This window comes from Halyomorpha halys, unplaced genomic scaffold, assembly GCF_000696795.3.
Source record: "Halyomorpha halys isolate HHAL.00 unplaced genomic scaffold, Hhal_1.1 Scaffold401.1, whole genome shotgun sequence".
Lineage (NCBI taxonomy): Eukaryota > Metazoa > Arthropoda > Insecta > Hemiptera > Pentatomidae > Halyomorpha > Halyomorpha halys.
The window spans coordinates 972,893-987,786 of NW_027108484.1; the positions used below are offsets into that span (position 1 = coordinate 972,893).

The 14,894-nt window shown below is 30.1% G+C and overlaps 1 protein-coding gene across 1 annotated transcript in view; it reads right to left on the minus strand.

The window, feature by feature from the left end:
* Positions 1–14,894, minus strand: part of LOC106682306 (protein artichoke) — a 150,936-nt gene extending 136,042 nt beyond the window's left edge. The window contains exon 1 of the mRNA XM_014423084.2: positions 14,746–14,894. The gene's annotated coding sequence lies outside the window, so the exon portion shown is untranslated. The remainder of the gene's footprint in view (positions 1–14,745) is intronic.

The following is a 14,894-nucleotide window of genomic DNA, read 5'->3' on the forward strand; positions in this document are numbered from 1 at the left end:
AGTAAGCTATTAAGGCTTATTAAAAGAATTCCTTGCAATAATTATAAAGTAAACTTCTTATAAAGAACATTAATGCAAGATTAGATGTTTGATAACTAAAAGGAAAAAAAAAACAATATTTTTAAATAGATTATTAAAGTGTATAAGGTTTTAACAATATGAATTATTTTTTATTTTTGTTCCGAGACCTCCATGGAGGACCTGGACCTGACCCTAGAGTGGGAATGTCAAGATTCATTTGACCATAGTGAAATGAATTTTGACTAACTTAGGTTGTTATCAAGCCCACAACCTTCTAATCTAATCACTCTGGAAACTTCACTACTCAACTATCGGGTCATCTGTTTTAACATTAGTACCGTCTGTTTTTAAAAGGAGAATTTATTTTATTTTAGTTAATTGTAATTTAGGTTAATTTTAAATTGATGTTAATTTAACTTGTTCCCCCTTTTCTAGCAATAATTTTTATTTCTATTTTTAAAAAAATTAAAATTATTCGTTTTATTTTTAAAAATTTTCTTTTTCTTATTTTGGAATCTTCCTTAAACATTTTTGTTTATTTCTTTTCTTTTTTTTTCCCTTAACGCTGTTTTGAAGCGCTCAAATGTCCGGCGTTATTTGATACGGGGTCAGAGACCTGTTTGTTTTTTATAACATAGCTGGCCCCAACAAGTAAAGTACACTACTATTTGTATACCTCATATATACTTAGTAAGTTACCTAAATAAAAGATTTAAAATTTGCAATGGCTGAATAAAATAAGATACGGATTGCTTTATAGCTTATATAGGCAGCTACTACAGACCTACTGAGAAGTGGGTCGAAAATTGACGAAGAGTACGGTGTGTGGGTGTCTAACGGTGATCGGGGAAAGTAAACCGCTACGAAATTCTTTCACGGGATAAAAAAAAAAGAAAAAAAATATTTTCAAGTTATAAGATCGAGATCATTGATATCCCTATCTTGAAAGTTATTTTAGAATTTAGACTCTTAAAGATGTAAACAACTTATTGGTCACTCTGGTTTAACAAAAATATTTCCTCTATTATTTAAAAAAAAAAACATAAATGCATATTACTATATTTAATACAATATATATGCAAGATTATATAACAAATTCATGATAATTATAAGGTTAATTAATCAGTTGCTATTATAATATTTCATTCTAATATTATTGTGTCAATATAGGAACTGTCCAGTTTCTCCCCAAAGTCCATTTCCCAATTTTTCCAGATGAGATATTTTTACAAAATTTGGATAGAGATGTTAACATTTACACCAGAAAAATTTTTGGATGGAAAATGTGTTTGTTTTTTTTTAAATTTATTTATGCCTAAAATACGAGATTTTGCAGTTTTTTATAATATTATAATATCGAATATTATAATAACAATGCTGGAACGCAATTAATTTTGTATATTAAGAAAAGGAGAAATGTTTTTGATTTTGAGAGTAAAGAAAGTTTTACGCCATCCGTATCTTAGGTGGTTGATTGAGGTGCAGGTTTTAGTAGCCTGAGAACTGCGCCGGTACGAATTCAGCCTCCAACATGGTTAGAAAAGGTTGGTCACCTCTAGAGAACCCCCCCCCCCCTGTATGTCAGAAATAACCAGGAAAGGGGTGATCAAAAATAAAAAAAAAAAAAAGATCACCAAAAATTTAAAATTGGACTTGTCAGTAGCTGAGGGAGTAGAGGGATAGGTCTCGAAAGTACAGCGGCTCCGGTTTTAATCCGGACGGGGTGTTGGACTTTCATTTCTGTGGTGGTCCATATAAATAAAAATCAAACCCTCCCAGATCGGATTCGAACCAACACCATTCATTCAACACTGATTCAACCTCCCTCATTCACTTATATAGTAATATATTTTGTTCAATACCTTATTAAACTATTATTTTAATATTCTGGGTTTGTGAGAAGACCATAAGATGAAAATATTTTTTTTAAATTTGTATCTACTTCACACTAATGTTTATAATAACATTTATTTATATTTAGTTATCACAACAATTACGATTCCCCGCTTGTTTTATCCTCAATAGACTGTTGTACTAGTTGTTTAATTTAGGATAGTTTATGTAACTCCTTTCCTTGCTCTACTAATTTTTATAGAGCCACGTAACTTCTGTTCTTTCAGCTCGCGTTTGTATGTGTCAACCCATCGTCGGACTGGTAGAGTAAAAACGAATTAATAATCCAGAGGATTAGTTTGAGTTGTAATTATTTTTTAAACTCATTGAATCAATGAGGAATTAAGTGCTCTTAAATACTAGGTAAGCCTTATTTTTTATAATTTTCAAAAAATCTTCCTCTAAAGCATCGTTAATTTTGTTTATTTAAAAGAAATAAACAATTCTCATTTTTAGCAATAATAAATAGTGCATAAAGGTAAAATATTGATGAATTTTATGAATAACTGAAAAAGAAAAATAGATACATACAACACGATAGCTGAGAAAAACAGATCTTTCCCAATTGCATGGCGGCTTCCTTATCTTTAGTTAAACTGCTGTAGTCTTTAAAATGGAAAATTTATATTGAATATTACTACCTCGAGAAACACTAAAAATTAATTTTCATAGGTGCGGAAAAAAAATAAAGTAGAAAATAAATATTTTTTTTACCCAAAACAATACTGTAATAAATAAAAAATTGAAGGTCGATGAGAAAGACAGTTATTGTAGGTCATATTGTCCCATTATCCTTGACCTTCTACCAAAACCTACTTCCTGCTTTATTTAAATTTATTTTTATTCTAGATACATTTATTATATTTTATTCTGTATCCTTTCTTGGTTTGTGAATATAAAGGAATAACTTGAAGAATAGCCGCTTTTTGGGATGTTGCCGGTCCAAACATTGAATTTTCTATTGATAGTAATTTTTAGCGCGCGCACTTTCAAATGGCTTCATTTGGTGATATCAATATAAAAAATAAGAATTGAAAACCTACATTCAGGTTCAAAGACTGAGAATTAATGATTTTATGATGGACAGTTATATGTTCCATTATTCCTTGGTTCTATTATGTTCCTACATAAAAAAACCAAGAAATATGCCTAATGTAATTAGCAAAAATATTGCTTATTCAGAAGAATTGCAATGAAATTAAATATAAATAAAGTAGTAATTGTAATTGATATCATATATGCATATCATCAAAATTATAAAATGTAATGAAAGTTTCTATCAATTATATTCATTGTATACAACTCATAGTCAGTTATGGATTGCGGGATCAGCTAGTTACGTGAAACAAAATTGAAAGTCGGAGTAGTTTCATGAGCTGTTTATGTTTCGTTACTAAATTATATCAAATTTGTATTCGTGATAAGATGAATGCTTCAGTCGTTAGAGACTTCATTTCTTAGATGATTTCTATTGTTAACAATCCTCTGTTAAATTAAGTGACATTTGTGAGATAAGAAAAGCTTAATATTTCACTGAGTTAAAGACCCCGTGGTCTTTGAAATCTTTATTCTTCTAATGACTTATTAAGATAGAGTGCCCTTTCCTGTTAATTATTAATGAACTGATCAACGAATGAAATTAAAAATGTTTATTATAATTATGTAGGGATGCATATTATATATCTTTCCAGTCAGACGGTTTTTGGGGTTCTGGGAATGACATATAAAAGAGGGTGTTTCATCATCATATATTTTTAATTAATAGTAGATCGGTCTCGAGGGTTCATAACATAAAACAGTAATTTTTTTTAAAGTGATTATGGAGGGGGGCTGAGGGGGTTATAGTCTGGTGCAAAAGACACCCTTAACTATTTAAAACGTTACAAATAAAAAATAGAATAAAACAAAGAGGTAAAAATAACAGTTCTTAAGACAAGAAAAATAAAGGTTAATAACAAAAACATTGACATTTATAGATTTAATAAAATGAATAATTGACTTCTCATGGGAGAGGGAAGTTAATTTGAGAAAATACAAAAAAAATAATAAATAAAATAGTAGTAACGTCAAATAAGAGGATAGATAAATATAGAATTTATAACAGGGTGCCCTGTAGCAGCCTGGGCTTCAGTCTTCGGGTTGAGGTTGGATTCCCAAGTTCTAAATTACTGCTCTTTTAACTGTTGGTGATTGGGAGGGGGATCTTATGAACCGTTTTTTTATGAAGTCTTCTATTGATTCTATTTGTAGTTTCGGATGCAATTGGCTATTTAGGGTGTTTCAGTGTTAAGTGTTCAAACTTAGAACATGAATTAAGGATCTGAAAACTAGAAAAAAAAATCATGAAGGTGTAAACGCTTCCTTTAGGAGATATTCTAGTCTAAACTTTTTCATTGCTATGAATTAATTTAGGTGTACAACAACTGCAGTCAGGGGTGAAACCAACATATGCAGAAAATTGATACTTGTAAGACTGGTTCTGTAAGTTAATTGAGTGGACTATAAAAACGAATAAAATTATAATTAAGGCTATTAATATATACATGGGTTATGTAGGGTTGAAAGCCAAAAGGCTTATTATTGTGACTGTATTATTTAATTTCGATTTAGGTGGTCAAATTTCTTCTTAAAATATTTATTTGATGTAACAATATTAATATGATGATAAATGATAGTTATTACTTGTGTCTTCTATTTCATATTCTATTGGATTGTGTTCTATTTGCCCATTCTATTCTCCGCTCCCCCAGCGGGCTGAGGACTTCTGCTCGATGTTGGTAATTAATGAATTGATTGAATGTAGAAGTATTAACAAGTATGGGAAAGGCTTCAGATCTGGGATGGTGATTCTCTTTGCTTGATTCAAACACAAGTGAATCATTTGATCACTCACTTCTCTAGCCAACACCTTAGCTTGCAGTGCGATTAAGATAATTAAATTGAAGTGGATCAGGGGAGGTTCCCTGATCATTAAGTTATAGTAAATTAATGAATATTTGTTCCAACTAGTTCATTAAAGAATTATAACATTCAAAGTATTGTTAAAGTTATTACCTTGAGCATCAAGACAGGGTCGGCATCTTTTTCCCATAGTAGTAGTGGCAAAAGAACACAGGATATGTGTTATTATTTCGCAAGTTTCAATTTATCTTTTTTGTAACTAATTAAAAATATTGATCTAGTTTGAATAAATCTTTTGTTTAACGCGTCTCCAAAAACAAATCCTGTGGTGTCAGATCTGGAGAGCATGACAATAACATATTTCTAGTGCCGTTCGGCCAGTGCTGGTGTGGAAGAAAGACGCCGACCCTGTCTTGATGCACAAAGTAATAACTTTCAAAACATTTTGAATTTTATAATTCTGTAATGAACTAGTTGGAACAAATATGCATTAATTTACTATAACATAATGTTCAGGAACCTCCCCTGAACCACATCAATTTAATTATCTTAATCGCACTGCTACTTGACTGTAATAAGGCCAATTGGGACATATGGAGTTAAGCTTTGGGGCTCCACAAAACCTTCAAATTCCTCTCGTATTCAATCTTTACAATCCCAAATCCTTCGTAAAATCCTCAATGCTCCTTATTTTGTCACAAATAAAATCATACATAAAGACCTTAATGTACGTAACCGATCTAGCCCGAACCAGATATCAATCCTTCCATTATGAACTCCCTAACCACTCAAACCCTCTAGTTTCTAGCATTCCATCCTCTTCCATTCCTGACAATCCCCCGAGGCGCCTGAAAAGAAGATGGCCACGAGACCAGCTAATGTCATTAGAGTGCTACCAATGGGTAGTTTCTCTACACGCCTGTAACACTCCAATTTAACATAGATCAGATTTACTAAATGTATTATAATGTACTGTTGTAAATAGCAATAAAAAATATTTAAAAAAAAAAAAAACGCACTGCTTCAATTGTGTTTGAATCAAGCTAAGCTGAGCCTGTCTTAATGCTCAAGGTAATTACTTTAAACGAAATTCAATATGAATGTTTATGCTAATCTCTTTTTTCCCTAAAATGTCATAAAACACTATTACCTACACAAGTCTTAGTTTTTGTCTCTCAAGTGTTGGTATTGATAATTAATACTAAATGTACGGCTTCGAAAAGTAAGAAAGATTTTCCACGCGGAACGTCATTAATTCAATCGTGCAATTATTTTCTGCTACGGAATGAACTGCCTAGCCCCGAGAAAAGGAAAGGTTGATGGTTAAGGTAAGAGAGAGGAATGCGGAGCCAAGGACTGTACAACTGCTCTGACTGCTAGCAGTTGTCAATTAGTCTCAACGCTAAGAGCATTCTCATGCGACATGCGCTTTGACATGAACGCGTGTCGCCTAAAGCAGGATCTTAGAGGACACAATATCATAAAAGTCCTTGTAAAAACCAAAGGCTCGGAGCATTCACAGTACTAATTTCAAACTAATTTTTTTTTAACGTATTATTGGGTTAATTATCTCAGGCAGCCTTATAGCCATTTATACTTTCACTTACCTATATGTGGAATATATAGTAAGGGGAATTATTGCAGTCGTGCGAAATTTCGAATCCATGTGTTCGACGGAGACGCATGTTTTGAAGTCCTCGGAGTCGAAATTACTAAAACTCGCAAAATGATTAGCACACTTTTTGAGTGTGAATAACCGAGTTCAAAAACGGAAAGTCATACGATACTATGATATTTTCTCAAAAAAAACTAACGATTTTGATTATATTTGGCATATGATTGGTTTTTGGTACCACCTAGGTCATATCCTCATTGTAATAGTTTGACAGGCAATGAATGACAAATTTTCAAAACATAATTCCTCTGAAGTACCTTCACCATTTGAAATAAACAACAGATTATCATTGTTTGTATTAATAAAACATTAATCGTTTGTTATAACTTGTATTTTTGGCAGCGACTTATATTAGTTGGTACCATTATAATAAACCCTAAAATACGAATTGTTTTAGCAACAGAAAAATAAAAATTGTTTTGTTCTAAATTTTCAACTTCCTGGTCTTTAGATTTTTTTTCGAAAAACACATATCGATTACTTTAACACGAGCCCACTTATCTACACAAAACATAAGGACGTAAGCATGGTAGTTAAATGAAGCTGTGTGATGCGCGCACCCCACCAGATTTTTTCATGTTGCTTCTAACTTTTTTTCTTCTAATAAAGGTGGATTGCTAATAGTACTTCTAATATATTCCACAATATATCTTACCAGTACTATTGGTCATGAAGTTCAGCTTAGGTATCCATTTCTCTAACTGTATTCAGAATTTAATTTAAGTTAAAATTGAGTTTTCTATTATAATATCGTCTTAATTAATAATAAAGAACCTAGTGATTTGAAATTCGAAAAAAAAAGAAAAAAAAAAAAAAAAAAAGGACCGCATACAAGAGGCAATAGGTGCCAAGCTCCTTTGCTGAACCTCAACAAGGAGAGACACACCTTTGCAATCACCATATCATGACCAAGACTAACTGTTCCTTACCCTCGCATTACCATCTCGTGGATTCTAGACAGATGACTTGTCGTCGTAATCCTTTGAGATCGGAATTCTAATTCGAATTCATTCAGTGTTGAAGAGGTGCAGAGCTCTCTTCACACATCATTAATCTTCATCAATACTCAATTAGAAATGACCTCCGTTTATTAAGACTATTTATTCCATCATTCTAAACTCGCCACGTACTAACATATTGATTTTTTTTATGCCATTAGGAAACTATTTTTCAACACATTTCATAGAACTTTTTAGAAAAAAAATCTGATGCAGCCTTCATATAAGTTTCACTTACCCCCTTGAAATTAAATAATTTCTTATATGTTTCAAAACTGATATTCTTTTGGTATATTCCAATATATTACATAAACAATAAATTAAAAGTAAATCTGACTATTGTAATACCTACCATGGAAAAACAAAAATTAAATTACTCTTTCGTATTTATTATTCTTGCTGTGTCTATTACTATTAACAATGAGATCAGTTTTTTTAATAAACAAATATATTTAAAAATGTTTATTATTTCTTGTTCTGTTACAATTAATATTATTAAAGGGTTATTTGCAAATGTAAATGAAGGAAAGATGAGAAGTGGTTTGTAAACATTTAAATCTAAGAAAAAAATTATATAGAAAAGGTTATATGGGACAAAGGCAATCAGCCATTTTTAAGATTTGAAAAAAGGAAATGACATCAATACGAAGGTATCCTCGAGAATGGCCTGAGGGTCGAAACGTTGGAAAAGTTGTAAAGAATAAAGTTGAGAGAAAAAAAAGGATCAATTTGTTTTAAATTAAGAATAAACTAAACCGCTCTGAAACAAGAATATTTAAAATAATTAATTGAAAATAAATTTATTTCCATCCCCCATAGTTAAACACAAATAATTAAAAACAAATTCCATATACTTCTTTACCTGCTATGGATGAAATAAACACCCATATCGAGCAAATAGAATGGAAAATACATTTTTAAATGTGTTTAAATAAAAAATAAGGCAGAAACTTAAAAATAAGCAGAGTAACATTGTTTCAATCTTAAAATTAGAAAATAATTACACAATACACCTAATAAACCACCTAATTCAAATAATCACATAATTATGATTTATTTATGTTAAATTACAAAAGCAAATAAATGTAACCAAATCAAGGAAAAAATGATCAGTTAACTGAAATAAATTTTACCATAATGATGGGAAAAAAAATAAACACATAAGGCAAAATCAATTAAGATAGGAAGGATTAGGATTGTATTTCATCAGTTAAATGAGATGATAAACAATAAAATAATAATTGAAAAATTAAGGTTCAGTTTATAATAGAACCTATAGTTTTATTATAATGTACACATAATATAATATTTATAAAATTTGTGTAATACACTATGTGTGCGAAAAAAATTGTCTCTATAATTGTAAAGGCTATAAATCTAATGATAAAGGAAGTTATACAATAGTAAAGTTGTTAATATTTTGTTTTAAAATAAATGAACTAATAAGTTACTAAGAACCACAGGTAAACACACTCTAAAGTTGAAATATTAAAGAAAAGTTTTTTTTTGGAACGAAAAAAAAAATAATAATTGTAAATTTGTTATTATATGCAAATAATAATTTGCTAAATTGTAAACAATTGTGTTACTCAGTAAATTATTTACAGTTTAGGCAGTATTTTACTGTTAATGATTATAGACTACTAGAATCGAAACTAGTTGAAAAAAATTGATTGATTTTTTTTGCTTTCATTTAATCAGGATTCGCTAATTTCCTTTGTTTGAATGCTAATTTTATGGTGTTTTATGAATTAACAATATTGAGTACGATAGATTATCAAGACTACAATAATAATATAATTTATTCATTGTACACAAAAGAATCATAAAAATTGAATTCATGAATCTGAAAGTAATTGTTTACTTTCTCATCTTCTTTTCTTCTGATTCTCATCCACTGTCTTTTATGAGGAATAATATTTTGAAATAACTTATTATAAAATAATACAAAGCAATGAATACACATAAATATTAACGAAGGCAAAGATTTCTATAGTGGACTCTTGAGAAAGTAAAATATGTCTGATTGGTGAAAACTTAAAATGGAATGTTAATGAAGAAACAATTTATTCAACTAGAGAATTTAAACTCATTCTAACTAAATACTACCATTTATTTTTATTAGTTGAAAAGAGCTCCTTAAGAAGCTCTAAGCCTACTTTCATATTTTCAAAACACTCCAACGAATCCTGACAAATTGTTACCGACTCTCTCATGAAGGCAGTAACAGATCATCATCGCCGCGAAATCTTCGATAAGTTGTTCATTAGTAGAACAGGTTTGTGAACTGGTTAATGCCGAGTTAGAAGGACTGCTTGCAAGTCTCCTTCACGAGCTACGTTCAACCTTCTTCTAAAGCTATGGATATTTTTACGGTGAACAAAATTCTATAAAATGTAATATGATTTATTTTACATTTCTATAGTAAAATGAATTCCTTACTAATGGAAATATAACTGATTGTCAGAACATTATGTAGGAAGACACGAACATGATGACAACCAAAAATTTGATTTAATGATAATTAGTTGAAATTAATTCTCGCTGTTTTTAGAACAGATATTATATTATTTATTTTGGCAATATTTTCCCTTCAAAATTTTACAAAAGATCCTTTCATCTGACATTGCGGCCAACTCTAATTGCTACAGTTTCCAGAAAATACTTTTAATATTATTTTTTGTTGCGAAATTTTAAAATTTTACTTTTGCAAAGAATGGAAAAATATCAAAATATTATAATTTACTAAAATTTGCATTCTGCTCTTAAACATTTATTCAATAAGAAAGTGTTATAGAATCAATGATTTTATAAATGTAATAATACTGACAAATAAAGGCTAAAATATATGATAATTGTATTTAAAAACTAGCAATTTAATCATTATACTGACGTGAAAACATTACTCAGACTAGTGAAATGTAAAATACTGTGTATCCGTCAATAAGGTAAAAAGTCGTTAAAACTAACCTATTTATGGGTTTTTCGTTATCTCATCTCTGTTACCTTCTACGACTTTCCATGTTAAATATTATTTTTTCTAAAATCTTTAGCTTCCTAACGGTATTTAATACGTCTATATTACTGCTCTTATTCCTGTAAGTGTGTTTATAGAATCAATATTAAAAATACTAAGAATAAGTTTATGGAGTTACTTATCAAGTGAAGTCTCATATATCAAATCAATTAATCAAAATTGAACGAGGGTCTAATAAATAAAAAGCTATCTAATAAAAATAAAATAATTGTACTTTCTTATAACAGTAGCAAGATCTTTCGAACCGACAATACTATCAAGTATTGTAGGCGGTGTTAAGATATCTTGGTCAACCATGTGCAATTCTTGGTAACCTTGACATTGGGTTTCAGGCACGATAAAAAATTACTTCTCAACGCAGCTTTTCATTCATTTAACTGAGTAGATCAAGGAATTCAAAATTATTTCAGTTTTTCCCTCCAAGATTTTTCTAACCAACAACTTAGCTGTAATAAATTAAAAATTAGTGATTAAATGAGTCAAAATGAGCAAAACTTTTTACCAAAGAGTCAGGAGTGGCTCAATGTATTATCTATAAGCTAGAGCGCAAATAATATGATCAATTGCTGTTTATATTATTTGTAAATGTTCTGTAATGTAGTCTGGAGATTCAAAATACATATGTATCTCCCACGCCTAAGTGTTGTCAAAAATCATTTGTTTGAAGCATTTTTATTAACTAATTTGCGAAACTAGATTTTTAGAGGAAGTGATAGCTGATCATGTTAGAGTAGGGTGCAAAAATGTCTGAATCAGAATGTTGTGGATTCGACTCACATCTGGGTTCATGCTGTACAGGTCTTCGATGGAAGCTTGAGAAAAAAAAATCTAGATTTTTTATGACATACTTAATTTTTTTTTTAAGATTTTATTTTCTTTACAATCCAAAATCCTTCGTAAAATCCTCAATGCTCATTATTTTGTTACTAATAAAACCATCCGTAAAGACCAAAGAAGTCTACTGAAAAGAAGATGGCCCCGTGACCTTATATTGTATTATGGTAGTTTCTCTACATCCTGTATCATATCATTATGTCATTATGATCAAATTTACTGGTTGTATTTTTTTATACAGTTGTAAATATCAATAAATAAATAAAATAAAAAAAAAAAAGATTTTATTTATTGGATATGTTGTAATTTATATTAACGAAAAATCTGATATTATTGTTGAGAAACTGCTTCCTTCTGTAACATTTATTTTGGAAAATTGATAGTTAACCATAGGTAATAAATAGATTGTGGGAAGATAGTACGGATGAGGGTCAATAAAGGTACGAAATAATAAAAAAAACTATTTATTGGTTACCAACGTTACGCCCCACTTCGTAAACATTGTAAGTATTCTAATTGTATTATCATATTTACAATGTTTGTATCTCGTTCTCATTTACCCCTAATGAAGCCCTGCAAAGTTGGTTAGCAATAAATACTTGATTTACTATTTCGTCCCTTTATTGACCGCCACGCGGACTATCTTCCAAGAATATTGTTTATTTCTTTTTAATTATGTTATATCAACAGTATGATTAAGATAATTTATGTATAATTATTACTAATTATAACTGCGATCAAATATAATTTTATGAATGGAAATAACTATAATTGTATAATTAAAGAATAATAAAATTTAAAAAAAAAACATAAAAAGGTTCTAAAAGGAGGTGATTATTTGTTCATGGAAACAATAAACTGCCAGTTTTTCCCAAACTAACGGTATCCACTTTATAGAGGATAAGTGTGCCCCAGAATGGCTTCTGAACCGACAGGATTGACTCAAGGCTGAAATAAAAGCATAAATAATCATCTGCCACAGCCAGATTCGAATCGAGACAAGTGAGATAGTTACTATTTACTTACTACTATTACTACACAGCAAGGATATTTACTATAGGTTTTAAAAAATTGCTCATTAGATTTAATAGTTTATAGTATATGTATTTGGATAGAAATTACATGGAAATCATATAGAAAAAGAATAATAAAAACTTTAAAATATCCATAATTTAATTCTGAAAATGGAGAAAATGCCCTAAAACATTGAATGTACTTGAAAAAAAAATAATAAAGTTTAGAGAAAGAAGAAATTGCTTCATAACAATGAATATATGAAGAAAATAATCCTTCCATTAGCGAATAAAATTAATTGTTAAAAAAAGTGAGTTAATACAAAGAATGTATTTAATTTATAAAAATAACAAAACATATAAACGGCTTATTTCACAGTAGTGCCAAATACATTTCCATTAACTTCAATAAAAATACAATTAATGGTTCTCTCTTTTAGAAAAATTACAACTTTCAAATTACTTTTTTGACTTAACAGATTTAGAATTTATTCCTAATTCTATGTTTTCTAACGTTAATGGAAATATACATAGTACTACTTTGAAGTAATTTCGATATTTCTACTACATATGTACATTGGATACATTTAAATTATATTATATTACAATATATTTATAAAGAAAGTGTCTAATTGCATTTAATAATATGTGGTATATATAGCAACCCAAAATCTGACCAATTATTTTCTTTAAGTCATCTGATCAAATTTTTTTTATAGGGTCAGGCTCAACGTGCTTAAATAACTTTTATAGAAAAGTAATTAGGAGTTTGTTTTTTTCGCTTGGTAAGATTTTTATTTTTATTTTATTGTGTAATGTTACATTCTATCGAATATTGTATGAGCTAACGAGTTGTAAGGTTAACATCCACAATATTTACCAATAAAGTTTCATCCACTGAAACTTAACAAAAGTCACATCTAAAATCCCGAACAGGGTCTCTTGTGGAGCCCCAGGTACTTCAAGATATGGTGACCTCCAAATTATAGGTGGAACCCTTCACATTGCTTTCTTAACAACTTTGGATTATCAACATAAGTAAACACTGTTATACTTAAGATCATTATTTATTTAATATTTGGAAAGTGGCACACCTAAAAAAAACTTGAGATGCTTTTCTCGATATGCTGCTAAACCTTTCTTTACGCTCCCGTACCTCTCAGTTCATTTCTTATTTGCTTTAATTTATAGATCGCATAAGTAAGAGGGTACTACGGATCGCAGAACCAGGGGTCCGTAGACTCCTAGTGAAAAGATGGTACTGATTTCAGACACAATCCTACCATCAACGTTTCGGCCTTCCAGAGCTGATTAATGTATTATTGGTTCATTATTTCATACAACTGTGCATGCCTACTTCGATTACTACAACACTGCCCCTTCAATCATATTTACCGTGCGCAGGTCACGATGCAATACCGCGTACTGTACGCGTAGTCGTCCTCCACTTCAAATTTTCTAGCAATATCTTGTTTTCAAACACTCTGGGGTTTTTTGATTAGCAAAACCATTATATACTTCGTAAGAGTTTACCTATTTAAGTACATCTTTTTCTATCTACATCAGTGATGAAATACTCAATCTTCCTTGAAGATATCTTACTTCTCATTTCATTCTTGCTTCGTTATAATTTATGAATGACACTAGTGAGGGTACTGGACTGAGCAAGTATTGAAGGGACTATTATTTCCTTGCTTTTTATAGAGTAGCGAACTTCTAAAGTCCTACTCCGCGATTGTAAACACTAAGAGCTAAACAAGTTCATAATAGGATACTTAATTGGTTGGATAAATGGACAAAATTGGTCAATCCTTGGTCTAATAGTAATCTTTCGATCACCTGAGTTATGGGCCTCATGAACAACGGGGCCCTGAGTCCTTAGTGTACAGAAGGTACTAGCAAGCTATTTAAATTTGTCTATACATTTGAAAAATTCCTCTCCTATAATTGTTCCAAAATTTTTTACCTATTTTTCCATACTAACTTTTTCGCCAGTATTCTATTTAATTTAGTAGTTTTGGCATTTTCGCCCAACAGCATAAGCAAATTAAGCCCAAAAGTCAATTTTTTTTCTTATCGATTACCATGGATTGTACAGAGGATTGTCTTTTAAACAAATGATGCTTTACAATGCTGAATTGAAAAAAAAAAAAAAACAGGCAAAAGGATATTTTGATCCTGAACGGAATTTTATTGTATTATTACTTAATTATTTAATTGATATTAATCAAAGATAGTACTAAAAACGTCTCATTTTTCTTTCTATTTTCGGTAACAACAGAACAGTTTGATTTTATTATTGTTTTCCAACAATAAGTTAATTCTATGTAGTAATGGTTGTTTAGCTTATAATATTTAAGCATAAAAAATTACCTTAAAACACCGGTAACTCTTCGGAGCAGTAGAGCACTCAATTAGAAACAAGAACTGAACAGACTAGAACACTGACGACATGATCGAACGCACAGAAATATGAGACGGCCTCCCAAGAACAAGTCTCTTCGGTCACTGAGCCAATCTGC